The sequence below is a fragment of the Topomyia yanbarensis genome, chromosome 1, assembly GCF_030247195.1.
Source record: "Topomyia yanbarensis strain Yona2022 chromosome 1, ASM3024719v1, whole genome shotgun sequence".
In the NCBI taxonomy this organism is placed as follows: Eukaryota; Metazoa; Arthropoda; class Insecta; order Diptera; family Culicidae; genus Topomyia; species Topomyia yanbarensis.
In genome coordinates this window covers 68,696,073-68,715,435 of record NC_080670.1, presented here as the reverse complement: position 1 = coordinate 68,715,435, position 19,363 = coordinate 68,696,073, and the positions used below count along the sequence as shown (strand labels likewise).

Genomic DNA, 19,363 nt, shown 5'->3' with positions numbered 1-19,363 from the left:
ATTTCGAAATAAACACATTACGTAACACGATACGCAATAACCGCATTCAATAAAAAGCTGTAAAAATTTGTTTTGAAATGATTTTGAAATTAAAACTACTTTAAAATTTAAACTAATTTAAGATTTCTTAACAATTTGAAATTTTTTGGCGGGGTCCGGACCCATCTCCGGGATCCACCGCTGCTTTCAAGTGTATCAGGTCGACACATAGCATTTCAAGTTCTCATATATAAGGAATCATGAACCAGTTCACGAATCCATGAATATTTTAGAATTTTGTGAACTATTTCACAAGTACAACTCGTAAATAATATACTAGGAATCACGAATCAGTTTACAGATACTTGAATAATATTTAATTATTTTGTGAACTATTTTACCAGTACGATTGGTGAGTTGTGAACAATATATGAGCAATCATGAATAAGTTCATGAACGCATGAATAATATTTGATGACATTGCGAAGTATTTCACGAGCATGAGTAATTCACTAGGAATCATGAACCAGTTCACTCATCCATGAATTATATTTTGTTAGTTTGTAAACTATTGCAGGAGAACGGATATTGTTTCTCAACTAATATATTAGGAATCATGAATAAGAAAATTTTTCGAGTTTCGTTACATAGTTCATGGAAGAATTTCATTTTTTTAGCTAATTCACAACTACGAAAACCAGACAAAAAGATGTAAAAAATCGTGAATAATTTCATGTTGTATAGTCAGATTTTGAATAATGTACCTAGAAACTAGTTCACGTTATGCAAATCGGTTTTGTAATGGCATGTCGGAAACCGTGACTGAAGTTCAAAAAAACAAAAAAAAATCTTCACTAGTAAACATGTTATGCATGGCTTACTGAAGGAAAATTAGAAAACAATTAGAATTTAGAATTTGTTCATGGTTCAGTTTGCGCAACGTAAACATGTGATTGTTCCAGAATTCACGGCAGTTTATTCACCAATTTGCGAATATTTTTTTCCGTGTGGCATCTGATTATATTGAATTTTAATGAGTTTTTCTACACAAATATTTTTGATTGGCGAAAAATATTTCTTCTACCCTATGCGGACAAATAGAATATTGAAAATTAAGCTGTTAGTCTCTTAAACTGAATTAAGCTCATGCATAAAATCAAGAATAATAAGATGTGGCGGTATTAACTAGATTGGAGCTTAGCGCAATTATTGTTATAAGAGAGGTATTATCTCATTGTAGGATAATTCATCGCGTTTTTATTATGATTCTAGTTCCTCCTAATAGGACATGAAAATATGTATCCATAGTACATAAATTTTATAGAATCATTTTTTGTTGTATGGCGAGGAGCATATGATTTTTAGTGTTGAGAGACTTATTGATTTGGCACCACGATGTAAGCAGATTTGCATAGATTTTCTTTCAATTCCAAAGATTGCACTGTGGAGTAGTTCCACCCACTGTTTTCAACTTAAATTATTACCCAAATGCACCGGTAGATAATTTCCGCTGCTAGGTCTCATCACGCGTTTGCCACATTTTCCTGCCAGTAGCGTGGTTGGAATAACACCAAGCCTTTCGTATGGGAAAGCCATAAACAGCATAAAAGAACGTAAATGTTGTAGATGAAGAGAAAGAGAAAAGATCAGCACTGCGAGTCAGCCCCAAACCAGAGTATGGTGAGAAAAGTTTTGCTCTCCATTATCCTGAATTTGGGAAATCTCAGCTTTCCACAGCATCCATTTTCAGTTGAGTTTGTACAGTCACGGAGATTACACTGGAACCTCGCCCAAGGATCTCTGTGCTACACAAAGGATCATAAAATCCAGTTGGTAAAGCCTGCTTTACTCTAAGCAGAAGTGGCAATATTTTCCCAACAAACGGGTGTAGTCTCACAGAGTCCGTAATTGATTCGGGTCAATATATTTCCGTCGATCACCGGATACCGTTTTCGTTTGATATCGCGTGTGTGTGAGTGCTTATTATCGATAAGATTTTTCGTCTCATTGCATTGTTCATAAGCCTACAGCATTTTGTTAGTGAATTTGTGCCCAGCCAAGTTGGCGAAAAATAGCGACGCGTGAAGACAAGCTCTATAAGTTATCGAAAAAATCTATAAATCCCTGTATTTTCCGGTTTTAATAGTGGTACCGCGAGTGTGTGCGTCTTGTTTCAGGTAGACTAACTCGAGGCGTAAAAAAGAGGATTTTACCATACAGTATTTGCAATAATGATCAGTAAGTTTTACATTAAAGATTTTAAAATAATGAGGAAAATTTGCATCGAATCACAGTCACTGTTATCCTGTGCTCTTTCATCGATTTAAAAAAGGACTTGATGTTCTCTCGCACACACGCTACTGTAGTAACATGTTAACGTATATGCAATAAATAATTTTCAGGAGTGATACAACTTTAGCACATGGATGCAAAAAAAACGTTTTTTATGACTGCAATTTTCATTCCATCCGATGGCTTTGACATCCAACTTGCCAGACAACCCAACTTTCTTTCTCTTTCTCGCTCTCTGTCGCCAATTCGCTCAATATATTTCAAGACGCGAAGCGCCGCAGCGTGGATGGACCAAACAGGATTTGGGTCTCTCAAGCGAGCGAATCTCGTAACTCCATCGCTCTCAGTATTACTTCCGGAGTAGCAAGTCTGGGCACACGATGCCGAAGCTGGAGGATTGGGAAATGGCAATGACATATTGAGTCTGTGCATTGTCTCGTCCCCATTAGCAGTTCGCCGAAGGAAAACAACAAAAAAGTTCCAGTTTTTATTGCACTTGTTTGCGCTCTTCATTTGCTTGAGGGTGGAAGGTGCTCTCTCGGAGATTGAAAAGCGTTATCATTTTCTTAGAAAAATGGGTACCCACTGAAACTGAAATTGACATTTCTCAGTAGGAGACCGTCAATATTACAGTTTTGCATGGTGCCATGTGGTATGGTATTAGGAGTTTGGGAAATATTGTTTATTATTATCGATGAACCTGTTTCTGTGTTTGTTGAAATCACTTCACAAAACTTTTACCAGTAAAAACAACATCAACATATAGTATACAAGAGATCAAGTACGTCGGGTGCAAGTTTATTATACTGTTGATTTTCAATGCTGGGTTTAAAACCGGTGTAGTGTGATAATCGGGGCAACTTTTCTAATGAAACAGAAAACACACTCAGCATGAAACAGAGGAGCCGCGTGGTCGATAGTACTGTTTACGATGACGCATTTTGAATTTTTCTCGGACAATTATATGCTACGTTATTCTATGGTCTTTATTAAAAATTAACATGGAAGCGGTGTCTTCGGTGGTTGAGTGGTAGACGTGACTGCTACTCACCCCAGTGGATTCATTCCCAGCCGAGGTCGTTAGGATTTTCTGACGTGACAAACATCACATCTACATTCGGAAGGGAATTTAAAGCCACTGGTCCAGATCCATGTGTTGATGGGCTAATTTCTAGAATTCAGATGGCGAAGTCGTCTCTCTGGCTTCGATAGGCATTAATGCCGTAGAACCATAATGCATAATGAGCTTGAGCTTGTGCGACCACCCCTGGCTGCTACTCCGTTATCGATCTGGACTAGCTGAAGTTGCACAGGGAATCAGTAGATAATTATGCTTGGGAGTAGCGAAATATCTTTAAATGTGCAACTTCTGGTAATCCTAAAGTTTGACCAATACCGGCGCCGGCCAGGCCCGAACATAGATAGCAGAAGGAAAGGTAAGGAATGGTTAGTCCAATACTTGCTTTTGCCAGAGGCCGTATATACGACTGCAATTCTACTATCTGGACTGAATATCGATACATCAACTCGTGGACCGGGGACCAACGGCTTTATTTCCCTTCCGAAGGAATACGTGACCACAGATTTTTTCATCTCAGAAAAATCTTAACGACCTCGGCTGGAATTGAACCCAGGCCAATTGGAATGAATGGCCGTCTCGCTTACCTCTCAACCACCGGCGTCGTCTATTTAAAACAAATGTGCATAATTGGGACAAAAACTAGACGAACGATCGATGAAATACAACAGAGATTAACAATATACAAAACTCTATGATTTCCAGAAGAAGGATAAATACATTGAGTCGAAACGTCGGATAAGAAGTTAAAATTTCTGTTTTATTTGTACCAGAGGACTGCATGCCAATCCACAATATTTGAAACATTATACTTGCATCTCCTATAGAGAATTCAGGGGTTCTTCGCGAGACTTTTTCTCCCGGCTCTAATTTGTGGATACTTTTTAACTTTGATCCGTCATTTTTCATAAAAGTTCATACCAATGGATATGCGTTTGCAATATCGTCACAAAACAAATATTCCTAGTTTAATATGAAATATTTGATCATATGTTTTATTCAAAATTCAATGGAGATATGAAGAGTTAAAAAACGCACGTGGAACGTGTCTTGCAAAATTTTTCATCTTCAATTATTTCAATTCTATTTTAATTCTATATTATCTAGTTAAGTCAGCGGCGTAGCCAGGGGGGGGGGTCAAACACCCTCCCAATCCAAAATTAATTGAATCTGATGATTGGTGGTGACCAATTTAATATAAAAAAGTATTTAATTTTTAATATTTAAATAATAATTTTGGAAGTACTACGATGGGATGCATATGAATGACGGAATGCGAAAACGGCGTATGAACAACGAATTGCAACAGTAGCTTGGAGAACCACCCATTGTTCGCTGAGCGAAATTTGGGCGGCTGCATGTTTTCAGAATGGTGAACAACTCGGTAACATTGCTCTAGAAACTAATCGTTCTCAACACGTTGCACTCAAAATCACTAAGAACACGTTGATCTCCCGCCAGCATGCTCCAGGTTTCTTAACCGGTCCAATGAGCGATTTGTAGAAGATTAACTTCAATCGGTGTCGTACCGTCAGTCGGATGTACGTTCCCACCATCGTCTCCAGAATGTGTGGCACAATACTGACGTTACCGGCGAAGCTAAAAAGCTGAGCAGACTTCCGGAAAACCGTGTCAATCTTAGCTCTTATTATCACATCTTACCGTAGCCCTTTCCGAGTTTCAAAAGGACTCAAAAGTATTTCTAATACTCATCACATATCACTCGATCTATTTTCGCTGGTCCTGAAATCCGTATTTGGGCATTATATGCTAGTTTTCTCAACGATCTCGCTTACTAAGGGTGATCCAGCAATATAATTGCTCGATAACTATTTGCAGCAATCCCGCTTAACACCCTTTTTAAAGATGGGACATACTACTTCCTCCATCCAATCTTCCAGTAAAATCTGTTTCTCCCAGATCTTTAAAACCACCCAGGGGAGTGCTCTACACAACGCCTCTCTTCCGTGTTTTAGCAGCTCACATGGCAGTTGATCATTGCCAGCGGCTTTATCAGTCCTCAACCCTTCGATCACCTCATGAATCTTCGGTGGATCTTGCGCTGGGAATCTGTCGTCGGCCGCGCATGTCCCCAGACTGATTCTTGCGATACTCTCGTCGTCTACTGCTATTTCGATCTTCGTCATAATACACTTATCGATCAGCTCGCACTCGGTTGAGAAGGTCTCCATTAGTATCTCTTCATATGTCAGCCTGTGGCACATAGCCTTTGCTTGAGCGATTTACCTGCTCGTAGAATTTTCATAACTCTATAGAGTACTTGACAATCTGTAACTGTATTAGTGTGTTAAACGGTTTGTTTTCCTCCACCTGTCATAGATGGAGGAAAACAAATCGAAAATCACTTTTCGGTCGGATTTTTTTCATGATGGAATATGACCAACGGAAATTGTACGTCCCCCGAATAAGTTTTACAGCGACATAGAGCATTTCAACACTATTATAAATACTTTACGAGAGCTAATTCAAATGTTTAAATTGGCTGACAGTTTTTATATGACAGCTGGAGGAAAACAAACCCCCAAGTAGTGTGGGTGAAATCGTTTGCATAGAACTCTATACAGATGCTCCATCGGCTATCTTCCTGTAGGCGATTTCGAATTTATATTCGCACTGTGGAAGGTGCGCACATTTGTGATGTTGGAGAAAATTTTTCCGTTCATTAGAACGTGGTCGATTTGGTTCTAAATTTGTTAATCAGGTGATCTCAGGGGTAAGGTTCATGTCGCTGATGAGGAACTTCACATTCTGCCGCGGGCTCCAAATGCGCGTAAAGGGTATATTTCTCGTTCTCGGGTTACGCTTCGTGAGGGCAGTGCACGTTAACGATCCTGTAGTTGTAGAAAAGACCTTTGATCCACACACCTCCTTTCTCTGATCGTCTGGTACTTAATTACGTGTTGGTGCATCTTGCCCAGCTCTTCAAAACTGATTCCCAACTAATTTGTTGTGCCGCCGCTCTAATAGAATGTAACCGCGCGATGCCCGCTTTTTCATACATTCTGTCGTGCCAAGCAAAGTTCCTACAATGCTTTGAAGTTGCCAGTTTTCAGCTCATTGTGTAGGAAGGGAAGCAAAAAGACTTACAGTTCGATATGCCAAATTTCCAATCGTAGTCCTTTTTCGTTACGTGGGCTTTGATCGATTATTCCGATCTGCCTTGTCCTCCTGATTCTTCGCAACTTGGTGTTTTCCGGGCGGCTTGTTGAGTTTGACACAACCTCCTGTCTCCTCGGACAGCCGCGCTGCGTTTCTTTGCCACTTCACGTATTCAGTTCTGTCTACGATAGGATTATAGCGCACATGCCCACTCGCACCTTCTCATTTCGCTTCTACTGCAGAAGACGGTAGTACCCAGTCGATGCCGGGATACAGATTAAATGTCATCAATAGACGCACAGGAAAGCATGAGATAGGAGCTTGTGAACCCTGGGAAGTATTCACTATTTGATGACCAACCTTCGAAGTTGATGGTTTCGAAATTTTGTGATGTTAACCGTAAGATATATTCCATTTTAAAACTCTATGAAGATATTGAAGGTATTCTTTGTTTTTTTCTTATTTTTAGAATGGAATGGTAACCGCTGAACTGTTTTTGTTTGTGAACTTTCAATATTTTATCAAATTTACATTATATTGAAGTATTTTCGAAAAATCAACCCCAAACCAAATTTCTGACTACGCCACTGAGTTAAGTAAAATATTTTTCTAAGATACCCAAGGATTTTCTAAATTATAGTATATAAACGTTCAATACAGAATTGAATTAAGTTGGAATTGATATAGTTTTTGATTTTTTATAACATGCCTAATGATGTGCAACGTTTCGAAGGGAATCATATTCAGAGAAAAGCAGGGTTGAACATAAATTAGTTATAGTTTTCTCAATATTGCGCAAATTTTGTAACAACTACAAAAGTTTTATTTGCCCAGATATATTTTATCATATTATTTCAGTGGCTACAGAAACTGCGCTCATCAAATTGGATTGAAAATTAATAAATATTTCAGATGAGTAGAACATATTATGACACAACTTATAAATGGATAAAGAAATAGCAAGTTATGTGTGTCGTGGCAGTTGCCACAAACCAAAAAGAGGAAGGGGGAAAGGGGAGGATGTGTTAGAAATGGTAACTGATAGTACCATGACATTATTGGTGTAGTGGAGAGAGGGTAACGGTGGAACTGCAGGGACTATGAAGCATTCGCAATATACTCATAATGCATGAACATAATCGTCTCATTCACTCATATTTCATGATTTCTAATTCATTACACGTGTTGCTATGTTTTGGAAGAATTCTGATAACTCTCTGATCTCTTTTAATGGATATTCGCTTGTTTTGTAACAGACAGAGTAAAAATTCAATGAAAAACATTATTCCATTTTTATGAGTTTTCGTTCGTCGAATAAATGTTTAGTTTATTACTATTTATAGCAAATTCTATCCTCAACATTTGCCGCGATCAAAGTTTTTTGATAACTTGTCATGGTTCTGTGTAATTTGATAATTTTTATAAATAGATCCATTGGGTAACTGTACAGGGAACAGTGAAAATTTCTTTGTTTTTGTGATCTATCTTAAAAAGCGAATGAAATCCTATTTTCCACAGTAAAAACTACTCACCTAGTGCAAAATTTGTTGATTTGAGCAATTTTTGTGGAAATTATCTCTTTTTTCAAGAATGCAGCTTATATGCATATACGGTGGTCCGATGTTATACGATGATATAATGATTTCCTTCGAAAACAAACGATTTACGTCTCAATAATACATAGCTTTGTTAAAGAAATTTTATTATATTTAGGTCCGTCATTTTGGATTTAAACATCGTGCACATTTAGGCATCTAGAAACAATTTCGGTTAAGAATTCATATATTGCAAAGTTTCACGATAAATCATCACAAAAGTTTGTCATTTTGAATTTTGGTTCATCATCTTGGATTTAAAAATGACAGCTCATCATATTTGTCATTAAAAAAACGGAATTTTTTGATTGATTCAGGTTTGCCATGTTGAATCTCAACACAGAAGTCGATATCAATGTTCCAAACATTTTCCATACCAAAAATATTCAATTTGCACTGCTTCAAACGTTTCTTTGTCACGCAAAGCTTACCGTATTAAGCCTCCATTTTGAAACATTGCTCAGTTTGCTTGGGGTATGCGCGAAGTCCTTCTGTTTTAGATTTGTGTGTTGTGATTCCTGTTTAAATGTCCAAAATAACTTGACAATAACACTGTAACCGTTTTTTGCCCTGAAGATGAAGGCGAAACTTTGGTGTTAGATGAAATAGATTTATTGTCATATGAAATCCGTGACCAAAACGCCATCCATTCATATTAAGGTTCAAGTTACCTTTTTTGAGCATGTGTTAGAATTGAACGCTTGGTAGTATGCGTAGGAAAAATTGTGTTCAGCTTTGCCAACAGATTATCCATTTAAACCTTTTCAAAGCTCTAAAAGAAGAAAATCAGTCGATTTATTAGATCATCACGATTTAATTCATGCAAAATACCTGCTGGAAAAACCATCGGCTGAATGGTGCTTTTGAAAAAGTGGCGGTGGTTTTTTCATTGCGCAGTTGTGTTGCGTACACCAGCACGGTATGGTAGTGTGACAAAAAATCACAGCCACTTTTTCAAAAGCACCGTTCAGCTAAGCTGATGGTTTTTCCAGTAGGTATTTTGCATAAATAGAATCGCAATGCTTTGTTCTACAACCAATATATTTTTTTGAACAAGTGATATTCTACTTAAAAGTTTTTTTTGATGATTTGCTTAGTGTTACAGAAAGAAGTACATCGATCGAAAAAGTATGCGCATTGAATATTTACGATGTGAATTTATACTATTTTGTAATTCAACATTAAATGCCACCAAAATGTTCGCCACAAATTTTTTTTGATCAGTTTTCAAAAAGGTTACTAAAATTTATTTATTTATTAAAATCGGTATTTTGGAGTGGGCTTTACGAATAGATACCAGAGATCGATCTTTGGCACCATTCTGAAAACCAGGAAGGCAACTTCCGGTTAAGCGTTTTACATTTACACGAAGAAAGCCCACCTGGTCGTGTTTTCGCCGCTACGTAGCACTGTATATACCAGATTCACACAGATTAAATCTAGCGATTAATATGGTGACGAAAATTGTTCACCGACGAAACCCGTTAATTAATCTGTCGACCTCGATTTCGACGGTCGACTGGGAAATTTATAAGTATCAAATTTTCTATGGGGTAGTTTTCCACATACACATATTGTGATTCTGATGAAGAATGATGTTCATAATGCCTTTGATGGTTGTTGAAATGAATAAATTTCCTTTTCCCTTTGAATCGTGATGATCATCATTCATATTTTTCCATGTTTAGTAAATTTTTTTTGGATGCCGACAACCGACCACATTTTTCAAAATGGTAAGAAATTATTATTTTACTAAATTGTTAAAAACTTTTTTTAAGTTGACAAAAAAAATTCTTCAATAAGTTATTAGCTAAGGCCTCTAGATTACCATTGGCATGCTTATTCCCATATATATTGTTCATTTGGAGTAATGTTGTAAGCCAAAAACAAAAGTGTGCCGACAACCGAACACATTTCCCTACATATTCAGTACGATTTGCACATATGTGCATACAATGGATCAACAGCCATCACCTTGAGATGATATGTGTCGACGCCGAAACACTTGAAATCAGCGAAGGGAAGGAATGTTAGTCCGATACTAGCTTTTGCTAAAGGCCGTATACACTACTGCGCGCTCCACAAGCATCACGGTAGCAAAATATTTGTTTGTAACCATAGGGGTGCAATTCTTCTTCATGATATAATTATTTTCCATCGGCCTATTTCCACTACGAATCCAAAGACCGACGCCAGAGAGGTGACTCCACTATCTGGACTAGATATCGACCCATCAACTCATGGACCGGGGACCAACGGCTTTACTTCCCCTTCGAAAGAAGACGTAACCATAGATTTTTCCAACTCAGAAAAATCTCAACTGGGTCATAGTCATAAGAAAGGTTCGATGACGCTGTATGGAAAAGTGAAACTATTATTTTATGACTTTTAATATTAAAAATGAACTCAGCACCTCAAAATTAGCAAAACAGGCTAAAAATTAAATTTAAATATAATGGTTATTTTTCCCCGGAGCCCATCTGGAATTGATTACAATGCCAAATACTGCCGAAAAATTGAATTTTACATCAAAATTGTAATTTTACCTACTTTGGGTGGCCCGCTTGAGATATTTTGACTCAATAAATAAACGAGGACAATTATGATCAATCAATTCAATCAAATCCGTCTACTTGCGTACTTACTTCAAATTTGCCATTGAATATAATTTTCGTATTTTGTAGTCATTTTGGAGTTGCCAATCTCGCCAAACAACCCCAATAGATTGGATGAAAAAAAGACTGACTTAGTCATGTAGTTAGATAATAAACTACTCATACTATTACAACTATACCGACTGAAAGTACGGTTTAACTCAGTATTGGAATGTATATGTTCTTCCACTTATTTATGCACTTGGGGAATTCTACGAAGATCCATCTGAAAATCTTTAAAATCGTGACCGACCATCTTAGATTCCGATAAAACTTTACACGTTTCACTGGCATGGAGGACTAAACATTTTCCACAGTCAATAGGAATAGCAATTTTTCAAAAGGGCGTAAAAATTTCCTCATGTAGCATTTTTTTAAAAATATGTTCGATTATCGCATTTTATAAAACAAAACTAGTTGAGAACGAGTTGCAGGAAATGAATACTTCTTTACGAAAAAAAATATACACGGAAAAAATGTGTCATTTTTCACAAAATCCAAAATTTTAAAAAGATGGGTGGGTAATGTCAGAGACATAACCGGAGTGAAGTAGAAAATGATGGATTCGATTCTCGTTGGATGTTGCTGACTTCTGCTTTCTATTTCCGGATTGAACTGTTGTCCATGGGTTGACATGATTGGTGTAGCTGTAGTGTTATAAACCGTTTATGTTTTCTTTCTGCATCGTATAATGAAAATATTAAATTGCTGGATCAATTAAAGAAAGATGGCGTTTGGTCACGGGTGTCTTACAATAATATTGTATTGCGTCTACCACCTGCGTTTCGAAGGTCTTCATCTCCAGGGCAAAAAACACTAACAATATTATCTTTGTCAAGTTTTTTTGAACATTTGAACGGAAGACGCAACGCACTGATCTACCTCAGACGGTCCCCGCACACATCAGTCATTGCTCAGTCTGCTAGTGATGAGTAGAGTGGTAAAATTTGAAATTATTTTTCGAGTTAGTTAAAAAATATGGGTGGGTAATGTCTGCGACATAACCAGAGTGTCGTGACTAGATTTCGGGGCGTTAATTCAAATCTAATGCTATTGAACGTTATCACGTTTGAATGGGAAATGATTCGTTATGATAATTATGGTCAAGAAATTAAAATTTATTATTTCCATCGTCAACTATTTTTCTTCTTTTCCAATCTGGAACATTCTTTGAAAATATTGTTGAAAATTTATTGATGAAAAGCTGAAAATGCGTTTGACAAAACTGCCCACTTAATGGTTGGAGGGGTAAAGACGCGTATTCGTTTAGGTTATGCTAGTATTAGTAACAGAAAGGATAGAAAAGGAACGAAAACGAGCGAGCAAGAGAGTAATAGTAGTGCGGATTCGCGCTACTATACTAAATATTGGTCGGTCGGTTTTCTCATCAATCGTTGTACACCAGAATAGCAGAAATTTTCGCGCCATAGCCCGTACCAAACAGACCATTCGCAAGCAGTCAGCAACAAAAACCATCCGCGAAAGTACCTCAACACCTGGAGACGTTGAGGAGCCAAATTCTACGGAACAGGAATTGTTACCCTGTGAGAAATTCGCCGCTATCGGAAATGAACGAAATTTTCCTCCCACGATAAAACAAACCAAAGACCAGGCCCAAATTAATTATATTGCAAGAATTTTTAAATGAAACTTCATAACACTTCGGTTCTCAGACATTACATGCTGATCTTTTGACATTAAAAAGTCATACTCCACTATCTGGGGCTGGGTGTCATTCTAAATTTTGAAAAGCTCCTATGTAACGAAACTATGTAAGGTTTGTACGGTTATAACTTCGCAATTAGTTGATGGATCTCAATAATTTATACACCACTCGATTCAGAAACACCTTGACTTGAATATAGCTGTTAATAAAATTGATGTACTATATAAGTATTCTATTGAGAATCGATTGAATCGAAATTGAAAAATTTCACGAAAAAGGGGGAAATGTGCATACACGAGGCGACTTGTCCGAGCAGAGCCGTAAATACAGAGCATTTAAGAGGTCAATCAAACAAGGAAAAGTTATAAATCTATGTGCTGAATTTCCTTTTTGCCTTATCATTCGATACTTGATGGTCGACGAATAGTGTACGGACGTATGTACCGTAAACCGGGATGACATTGATCACTTTTTGAAGTAATCATTACATGTTTTTCGACGCAACACATTTTTTTCAAGTTTAATATTTTTAAAACATGTACTGATGTATGGAGAACAAGATTGGATGGTTTTATCTAAAATTGTATGTTCACAGCTATTTTTTCAAAAATGATTTGAAGTCCGTTTTCGTGTTCCGAGTGACTTTGATAACCTGCATGTTCACCCACATTAAGTTATTGATGTCAATGTTTTTCATTCCAGAGATTGTTTAAACTAATTCTGGAGGGATACTTATTGTTAAATAGATGTTAATTAGTATTATACAAAGTATTTCAATGTACTGTAAAATTCGAGTAACCAAAATTCGTTTAACTTTTTTCAACTTGAATGAAAAATTCTGAAAACCTTTAAAACTACTAAAATTGTTTTGTTTCAGTGTTTTATCAATGTACAAAAAGTGTCATCCATTTTAACACGTTGGAATATTGAACAATAAAAAAAATGTTGTGAATTTTAACTTAAAATAATTTGAAATAATTGCCAACTAGTTTCACAAAAAATGTATTAAAAATAAACAAACTCTTAAAATTAAATTAAACATATCCCAATCTAAAGGAAAATAAAAACTCGCTTGTAATTTATTACTCTTGCTCAAATCTGAGATTTATTTGTTTTATAAAAATAGACACTTTACGAAGCTTCGTAAAAATCAGGTAAAGTCAAATTTCGTTTTTTTGTAGTTTTTGTACACAAAAACCGAACAATATACTCAAAATGTATAACAAATCAATATTTTATAAGTTTTAAGTAAAAATCATTTCAAATTAAAATGATTCGGTAGACTATTCTGGTTTAATAAGCGATCTAAGAAAAAAGTGTCGAGTGATCGAAGTCACCCCGATGATCAAAGTCACCCCGGTTTACGGTACCTAAATGATTCTCATAAACAAACAGCCAATAATTGCCGCTGTACTGTACGGAACAAACAGATTCTTGCGTGGTTTGGGAAATAATCATAACAATTGTGTAGCAGATTCCGTAGAGGATACGATTACCGTAAATATTGATAGAAATGATTTTGTAAAATCATTATTTAGCCGTGCTTTGATTTGTGGTTTACTTGTTGGCGCCGCCCTTTTGACGATGAACCACATCTGAGATAGGTAAAACTAATTGTCTATAGGAAAATGTTTTCAGTTTACATTTGATCATCGTTGAAATCAGTTCGCTTGTCGCCGGCGACCCGCTTCGTTAGTTCCTGGAAGGAATACTCCCCGTTAGCAGCATAAAACAAAGGCACTCTCAAAATTGCCTCCATCACTAGACGTGTACAGAAGTCGCATTATTAATGGCAAGGAAACGTCGAAATAATATTCACAACAAACTGTCCTTATTAGGACCACAAAATCGTTCTCAGAAGAATTACAAATGAAATTTCCATTTCGTGCTTTGGAAAATAACATCCGTCTTATCGGGTTAGTTATTTTCTATAATAATATCCGAAAAATGTGCGATAAAACAAATAAATTGACCAATTGGACGGAAGCAAGAAAATACCTACAAAAATTCGAGCCAGAAAAGTGGCATTGACGGAAAAATGCTTCGATCGTTTCTAAGTTTTTGGCAATTGAAGTTGCCGATTTGTTTTCCAACGTCAATTATTTGCGCGGTGCTGTACAGAACAAACAGATTTTTGCGCGATTTGTTGGAAAATAATCAAAACAATTGTGTAGTAGATTCCGTAGAGGATATGATTTGTTACCTTTTGTATGTAGTCCTAAATAAGTCGATGGCATTACAGGATGTATCCACGAATAATATGGCTGGCTCACAAAAATGGTCGCATTTTTAATGTCATCGTGGTCCTTTCTTGTACACAACCCTTTATTTTTTTCTTTATTCATGCAAAATATACATACGTACAAATCTTATACAAGATTCCTGATTATTTTTCTGATTGGTTTAAACATTGTGTATTTTGGTTAAGTACAATAAAAGTTACAAACTTTCAAAACGCGCTTTTTTTTCGAAATTTTGAAATGGGGCTTCTATTTTGAAACGTTAGTCGTAGTCACATTAATAGTTGGCGAAAGAAAAGATTTTCCAATTTAATTCTTTCTAATGGAAAGATAGCGCTGATAAGGGCTAATTTGTTTGCCGAAGAAAGTATTCTCCGGGCGGGAGATTTTTGTTCCAATTGTTCCTGCTTTCTAACACAGAGCTGCACAAATTAATCCACGGAGATGAATCCTAATAATCACCTTCTCTCCCGGTGTTGACATCTGACAAGTGGACTTGCTGAAACCGACTGAAATGACAATTCTTTCTGACCAGATTTGCGGCTTGGTTCATGGAATTAGCGGGAACCAATCAGGAACGAGCTTCAGTCAGATGATTTGAAATCGGTTTTTGCCTTTCTCATATAAAGAAAGGCTATGCAATCACTGTAAAAATCGACTTTTTAATCGAAGCCCGGAGGGCCGAGTGTCATACACCATTCGATTCAGTTCGTGCCTAACCACCCACGGAACTACGTCATCGTATTACTTCGTGGGGGGTTCGTTGCGCTTTCGTCGCACCTCTTTCTGCTGCTCTATCTCGGAGCCTCGCATGGTTCATGGAGTGACACGACCTATGAGCTTTGATTTAACTCTCGGTTCCTCTCCTGCTTCTTGTCTCCATCCATTACGTCGCCGTTTATTTCTCGTCCCTGTGGTGAGCCGTTTAGGGGCTGATTCCCTGAGCCATTCAGCTCATGTTTCCGTGAGTCATTCAGCTCCCGGCCTCATCACGATCCGCTTGGATAGTGCTCAACAGTGAACTCATCCTATTCCGACCTATGGTTCCCCGATGGAGGAATTTCCCCCGACACCGATACCCGCTTTCTTGAGCCATTTAGCTCTACTAAAATCTTCCAGCTTTACCGCTTATCCTGCTCCGATTGAGAGTTCCCCGACAACGGAATTTCTTTCGTTACCGGTGTTTGTTTCGTGAGCCAATTAGCTCCCCTTTTCGTCACGATTCTGTCGGGTAGTCCACGGCGCCGAATCAGCCCTATCGTGAATTCCCCGGCGGCAGACCGCTCCTGATACAGATGTCGTTTCTGTGAGCCATTAAGCTCCTCGCCTCGTCTACTTGGTCTAGTCCCCGGCGGTGGACCTAGCCTACTCAACGGCCAGCCAGCAGTCGGTCCGGCGATTCCGGTGGAGCCTGACGTCCGGTTCGCTGGCGCCCCGACGACCCGAGCCCGGTGCTACATCGCGTACTACTCAACTGGTCTCCGGCGGTGGACCCAATCTACACCGTCGGTGAGTTTCCCGGCGGCGGAATTTCTCCCGAAACCCTATTTGTGGTTCTACTGCGGCGTTCTAACCAACGTCGTTACTTTGTTGGTCCCTTCGCCACCGATGTAGGTATTTCCGGAAGCATCCATGCCCGGACAAAAACTGCGTCAGATGGAAGTTCACCTCTCCATGCTTCCTATGTACCCAAGTAGACAATAGTTCGAAAATTTGAGTTGTATATATGCTAATGTGAGCAAACACCAGTACATTTTCATTTGAATAGATTGAAAATACTACGGAAAATGCCAAGAATTACATTTTAAATAAAGTATAGTTATAGTTTTTGATGTTAAATCGCACTACAAATAATCATGATTGAGATCAATAGTTTCAGCTATTCTCTCCTAGAGGAGCCATTTTTGGTAGCATTTTGTTATGAAAAAATCTAAATTCGGGGGTTATAGATTTTGGCATGTTTTGATAGAATATACCACTATCACATCTGAAACATGGTAAAACTTTTAAAGAGGCCAGAAATTATAGTCCTAATCAAAATTATTTTTAGTTCCATTCAAGATAAGCACATCCCACTCATGTTCAATATTCTTCAGTCAGTAAAACTGTTATTCTGGTTCCAATCACAGTTTAATTTAAATTTGAACCTTTTGCCTTTCTCCTATAGAAAGGTTATGCAATCACTTTGAACATCGCCAAATTAATCCCGGTCCGGAGGGCCGTCTGTCATATGTCATCCGACTCAGTTCGTCGAATTAGACAAACGTCTGTGTGTGTGCGTATGTAGTTGTGCGTAAGTTTGATTTCATCAAACTTAGTCCCAAATGAAAGGTACAACGTTCCCATAGGGTGCTGTTGAATTTAATTAAATTCCGAGTTCCGGTTCCGGAGTTACGGGTTTAAGAGTGCAGACACACACCAATTTACATTTTCTCCTATAGAAAGGTTATACAATCACTCTGAACATCGTCAACTTAATTTTTTTTACTTGTATAGGTTTTCTGTATTTTAACAGGGGCGTAATTAGGGTAATACGGTTAGGGGTACTCCCTCTCCCCCCACATCACTCACCACCTTTTCCTAAACCGCACTTCCGTCATCATGCACCTCCCTACCTGAATAAAATTTTCTAGTTCCTCCAGAATAAATTTTCCTAGTGGGTCTGAAAAACCAGTGAAAAATTTGGATTAAAATGATTTTGAGTTGAGAAACTAATTTAAAATTTCTTAACAAGTTGAAAATTTTTGGTGGGTTCCTAACTCCCGAACCCTCCTCCTGGATCCGCCGCTGATGTCAAGTGTTTCAGCGTCGACACATAGAAACTCAAGTTCGAAGCTCTCGATTCATTGTACGTATGTGTAAATCGCACTGAATATGTAATAGACATTTCCACCATTATATTAAACATACCCAGCCATGGAATCGTAGTTTGGATAAATGAGATAGGCACAATTGCACCACTAGATGAATTAAAACGGTATTTCCAAATTAGTTTTACCTGTCATCTGATACGCTAAAATATTGTTCTAATTGTATTCCGAAATCGAGATATGTGTTGACGATACTGCACCAAAAACTACAAATTGTCCCACTCAAGATCATTTGCCCTATGTCATTTTAAAAGTTATTCGCGTTTCCCTATCATAAAATGTCAACAATCTATCGTTTATCGTTTTAAAGACGTATAAAGCACTTTTTCAACAATTAGGGACAATACAATAAGATCACCGCGTTGTCAAAATTTCTTGTTGCTCTACAGACCTCCACGTTATGATTAAGACTGTCGTCTAGCGGCGACCGCTAACACTGACGTATCAATGAGCGCTTCCAACTTCTTTGTGGCATGAAAAGTAATGTAAGGATGATGAAATTTACATTTTAACGGGGATGTCAACAAAACACCCCAATATAAAAATAGAACCATATTTGTAATCTAAACGGAATTCAGTTGTTGCCCTAAATTTTGTAGTTAAAATACTATTGTAACTTAGGGGAAGCATAAAAAATATGTTTTCAATGAATTTGTTGCAAGCTTTTAGACAAAAGGGGCCAAGATATCACTTTCGAAGAAGTGACAGATGTTGTTAAAAGCACTGATAAAAGAGAAAAAAATCCAGCTAGATATTGTTCTCCGTCTTCTAAAAAGACCGATAACATGTCTTCAATGTCTGTAGTGATCCAAAACCATGTGTGGTGACAAAACGTTCAGAAAAATTTCCGCAATTGAAGATACGCCTATCAAACGACTTTCCAGTATAGATACATTTGAACTAGCATCGAAGATCAAGGATGAGCAGATATAATCAGTGTCCCACAGAACTCTCCAGAGGAGGCTTGTTGGGAATAAACCTGTGGTAGGAGCCCAACGCGAAGTCCTACTAGACCAGTAGATATCTGGAAACTCGATTCCAGTTCGCCAAGGAGCAAATGAAAGGGGCTGGTTGCGAAAATTAAACAAAAAGTACAGAACATCCTATGGTCAGATGGGACAAAGGGGTAACATACCCAAGCAGCACTTGCAACATGTTCTAGAAAAACAATAAAAGTTATATGTTGCATTACAATGACAACAGAATTGCAAAAAACATGACTGTTGCATGTGTGAAACACAGCTGCTGCACGTTACACCTTAGTTATTCATTTGTAGTGCTAATGTTTTCTGAAACAATCAACTTTGACACATATTATTGATGTTTTTTGCATTGTGTTTGTGACTACTGCACAGCTAAAACAATTTTGTTGCAAGCATCATCGCGAAAATTGGAGATGACATTATTATTCAACTTGTCAGCAAATTTGATTATGGATACACTTATAAAACTTTTACTCAACTTCTGTTTGTAACATAGTAGAAATAAAAACAACCGCCATATTCATTGATAGAATGAATTCTTTCTCGATAAAAGTTGCTGACGAACAGTTAATATGTATAGATTTTTTGATCGGAACCCAAAATTTTCATCAATAATATGCTTCAAATTTTTGATTTACCTTCGAAAAAAGCATATTTGAACACAGTGCTTTGCGTATGATAAATAATTAACAAAATAAGTATAAAATTTATTGAGTTTATATCAACGTTTTAAGGCCCTTTAAAAATATCAAAGTATTTTCAAAAATTACTCGATTCATTTTTATTGGTTATACATTTTCACCCACATTAATGATATTGTCATATTTGAATGTGAACACAATATCTATGCTTTGTTTGCATAACAATTTCATGAAACACATTAAGT

The 19,363-nt window shown here is 37.3% G+C and overlaps 1 protein-coding gene across 4 annotated transcripts in view; it reads left to right on the top strand.

Annotated features, from left to right (window-relative positions):
• The first annotated feature begins 1,744 nt into the window (after positions 1-1,744).
• Positions 1,745-19,363, top strand: part of LOC131677859 (uncharacterized) — a 176,118-nt gene continuing 158,499 nt past the window's right edge. For all 4 annotated transcript variants that reach the window (XR_009303441.1, XR_009303440.1, XM_058957932.1 and 1 more), the window contains exon 1: positions 1,745-2,217. The gene's annotated coding sequence lies outside the window, so the exon portion shown is untranslated. The remainder of the gene's footprint in view (positions 2,218-19,363) is intronic.